The sequence below is a fragment of the Nanorana parkeri genome, unplaced genomic scaffold, assembly GCF_000935625.1.
Source record: "Nanorana parkeri isolate BGI_ZX_2015 unplaced genomic scaffold, ASM93562v1 scaffold1559, whole genome shotgun sequence".
NCBI classification, from domain to species: domain Eukaryota; kingdom Metazoa; phylum Chordata; class Amphibia; order Anura; family Dicroglossidae; genus Nanorana; species Nanorana parkeri.
Genome location: NW_017307827.1, coordinates 39,473 through 44,048, shown reverse-complemented (window position 1 = coordinate 44,048; position 4,576 = coordinate 39,473).

Below are 4,576 nucleotides of genomic sequence, written 5' to 3'. Positions count from 1 at the left end.
ATATATATATATATATATAAAACAACAACCACTCTGTGTTCTGTTCTATTCTGTAATCTACCTCCAGTGAACAAGTGACAAAAGATCCGCACACACCGGAATTAGATGACCCCTTTTTACAGCGTGTTCATCGCAATCGGACCTAACCTGTGTTCTGTTGTGGGAGGTGCTTTATTTGCATTAAGTAGTTTGAGTCTATGTTGTATCTCGGTTTCTGTCAACCATTGTGGAATATTTTGAGATGAACTAAGTGCGTTCCTATGTACAATACCTCCGTGTTTTTCCTGAGTGTATACTGATGAGAAAAAGGTATTCAACGCCTCGGCCCTCTGCCTGTCGTTTGTGACTAACTCCGTTTTCATCCATTATTGGGCCTATCTGCTCCTTCCTTACTCTTCTACTGTTTATGTACTGGTAGAATTTTGGGGGATTCTTTTTACTAACGGTGGCAATATGTTTTTCACACTCTATTTTAGCTGCCTGATTAACTTTTTTGCATCTTTTGTTACATTCTTTATAATTATTGAACGCCAATGCCGTGCCCTCCTTCTTATATTTTCTAAATGCCTCTCACTTGTCCTTGATGTGTTGCTTTACCGATCTATTTATCCATACAGGCTTAGTTTTTGATCTTTTAATTTTGTTCCCCAATGGTATACATTTGGTAATAGCCTTTTGTAATGTGTTCTTAAAACATTCCCATTTCTGTTCAGTGCTCAGTTTCTGAAATATGCTTTCCCATTTGATTTCACACATGAGCTGGCGTAGCTAATCAAAGTTAGCCTTCCCAAAGATTAGGGTTTTTATCCGACCAGCCGACTTTCCTTTTCCTTTTCAGGGAAGTCTGAAATGGAGAAGGATTTGGGGGTCATTATAGACCGCAGAATGAAGAACAGCTTGCAGTGCCAGGCTGCTGTAAACAAGGCAAGCAGAGTCCTGTCTTGCATTAAGAAGGGAATGTATTGCAGGGACAAGTCTATAATTTTGCCTCTTTATAGATCCCTGGTTCAGCCACATCTGGAGTATGTCCAGGAGCGGTCCAGTTTTGGTCACCAATACTAAGAAAAGATGTCCTTGAGCTGGGAAAAGTCCAGAAGAGGGCAACCAAACTAATTAAGGGGTTCGAGGATCTGAGCTATGAAACAAGGTTGTTAAAATTAAATATGTTCTCGTTGGAGGTGAGGAGATTAAGGGGGGACATGATTTTTATGTATAAACTACTCAAGGGTGACAGCAACCTTAGTAACAAACTGTTTACGGTCAGCTCTGTAACAAAAACCAGAGGGCACAACCTAAAATTGGTGGAAAAAAAATTTCAACACACAGGGCGCAAGGGGTTCTTCACAGTTAGAGCGGTTAAGGTCTGGAAGTCGCTGCCACAGGAAGCAATTTCAGCTAAGAGTGTGGAATCATTCAAGAGACTACTGGACAAGTTCCTGGGTGACCAGAAAATTCAGGGGTACAGGTATAGCTAACAGAAAAATCACGCATGGACTCATACACACACACATCAACTCATAAATGCACACACACAATAGGTTGGACTTGATGGACCTATGTCTTTATTCAACCTCAAATACTATGTAACTATGTAACTATGTAACTATATACCCAATATTGAAAGTAATCACGTAGTTATTACTACGTGATCACTGTAAAACAGTGTCTCCCCAATTACAATATCCTCAATTAACTCCGCATTATTAGAAAATATTAAATCTAGGAATGCATTTTTCCTAGTTGGGACCTCCACCATCAGGTCCATGAAGTTGTCTAACAACATGTCTAGAAAACGGGCCGCCTTTGTAGAATGGGATGTTCCATTAACCCAATTTATGTCTGGATTATTGAAGTCACCCATAATGATGACATCACCCTGTTTCCCAGCTGTTTCTACTTGGGAGTGTAGCTGAGCCTCCTCCTCAATTGCTATAAAAAATAACAGAATACATAAAACACCTCCATTATATTGTTTACAGTTTGCCAGAATATCTCTAGGATACAGTTTTCTAAAGCAAATATTTGTAAACCAATTGCACAGATTCTTACCTGTAGATCCTGCCACTAACAACACATTCTGCTCCAGGCTGACAATGCTAAGCCACTTCCTTGCAGTTAACAGTAGCATTTTCAGCCTGCTGTGTGCATGATTTTAGTAGGTTGTTGGAGTATCTATCTGGTCTCTCCTAACTTGCCTAATTGCCAACTGATGGAGCTCAAACAGCAGCCTGAAAATGTACATATAAAAGCTGTATAAAACTTTACAGTAAGGCATGATGTTTAACATGCTAAAATAGATTTAGAGTTTATGTACACAATAAATTCCCATTTTGATAGGCTTGGAAGATGAGAAAGAACATCTCAAATAACTTCAAGGAAAGCTCTTAATCTACACGAGTATTGACAGATGGATGTATAACCATGTAAGATATAACCAAAATATGTTGAAAGTGTTAGATAAAGATCTAATTGTTTATCATCTAACGTCTGCTACTGTTCTATGTGTATTTTAATGTCAAATTCATTCTAAACTATTTCAGCTTTTTCTGGGCAGTGCCCCCTAGCCACAAGTGAGCTGGACTATTCCTCTAGCTCTCTCTAGTTTATTAGAAAGGATTCCAAAATGGTGGGTGTTTTTTCCCACCAATCCAAACACTTCAATCCATTGTTCCAATGGATATATGTTTATTGTATATACTGAAGATATATTTTATAATGGAGATATATTTTATTGTATTATCAAATATTAAAAACTATAAAAACCCTTCAAATGAATTTGCAAGCATTAACCTATCCAAGGAGTGGATACAGAAACAGAATATCAATAGCAATCAAATACATCTAAGCATATATGCATAACAACCCATCATATGTCTTTAAATAGCCATATAGGCTAAGGTAATGCCATCAAAAGTAACCTCCTGTTCATAGAGATAATATGCAATGCAAATAATGGCAAAGATCAGATCAAATGCCAGGTTTGCTAATCATCTCAAGGACCTGAAATAAGACAACTGTAATGCGTACCTTCTGAATATGTGTAGCAAAGTATGTGTTGGCTAATTCCATACAAATGATAATAAATGTCAGTTAATAGATGAAGTAAAGAAGTTTTATCCTTTCAAACACTTTTCATATGATGGCAAATAAACTTCAAAAAGCTTCCATAAATGCCATGCATAATGTCATAAAAGTGGCAGTGGGAACACACAGCTAAAAAGCTCTTCAGATGTCACGTAGGGAGTAAGTATCCACCTGTAATTGATATTAGGCATCTAGCTACAGCAACATTTCATCTTTCATCACCATAAGATATGTATTTACCACATATGTCTGTATTGGCGATCGTATTTTATGTACTGGTTTTACATTTAAGATTTCTGATTTTGTTTTTCTCCATAGGATTATAGAATTGTTTCATTGGAAAGGGCTACATATTATTATACTTGTATCAACAAAAGTTTTACAAGCATAATAATAGTCTGAATCCATCCAGTGCAACATAGTTGTATAGTTAGTCAGGGACACAAGTCCTTCGGGTTCCACTTGTAAAAAAAATAAAATAGAAAAAACCTCCATAAACAGAACTCTGTGCCAACAATTACTCACAGTTGAAAAATAAAAACTCCTAGAAGATGAAATGTGCTTGCCTGTATAAGTTATCTTGATAATGTAACACCAAAAATGAATTGCCCCGATGTGTACAATCTGAAGACACCTCTCTCCCTTGAATAATACATGTACAACAAAAAAGGTTTTGTTGTACATAAGTTATCTTGATAGTGGCTTGTTTTGCATATTTGCTTATATTTTTTAAAATACTGCTATGTTTTTGTTTCCACACCTTGGATGGGCTAATGCTTGGAAATTCATTTTACGGGTTATTATAGTTTTTATTGTTTAATATTATATACTCTTTTTTGAAAATTGGATCACCCAAATTTAATTTCCTCTTTTTTTTCTACCTGGCTGCAGATTTAGCTTCTCATTGTTATCTTAGTATATACTAGCAGTTATACAGAGGTCAGAGCTAGTATATACTAGCAGTTATACAGAGGTCAGAGCTACAATATGTAATGTGAGGCAATTGTTTTGAATGGGGACCTTATGTCTTTTGAATCAGTGAAATCTCAGTAACCAACTGTACAAAAAAGTGTCATGTGTTAAGGTGAGAGAATTTAAGACAGTGCAAATATGCATAAACTGATGTAAAAAACATAAATCCGTACAGTTTCCACATTTTAAAACATAAATAATAAACGCAGCTTACTATGCTATCCTATACATACATAAAATGGAAGCATCTATGGAAATAAGTAAGACATTGCATTCCTTTTCCAAGCTTTAGATGAAGATTAATGTGCAAATTACGTTATGGTTCAGTCAGAGATTTTTTTTTTTCTTTAGATCCCCAAAAACACATTTTTTATAATGTGCAAAACTGTGAAGTTTTAGGATTTGTGTATTTAGTAAATCTGAAGTTTTGAATAGGATTAAAATGTAAATTGTAACTCACCTTTAAACAATGATCCTTCTCCGCGCGAGGGATAGTGCTAACTTCCTGAAAGAAAGTATT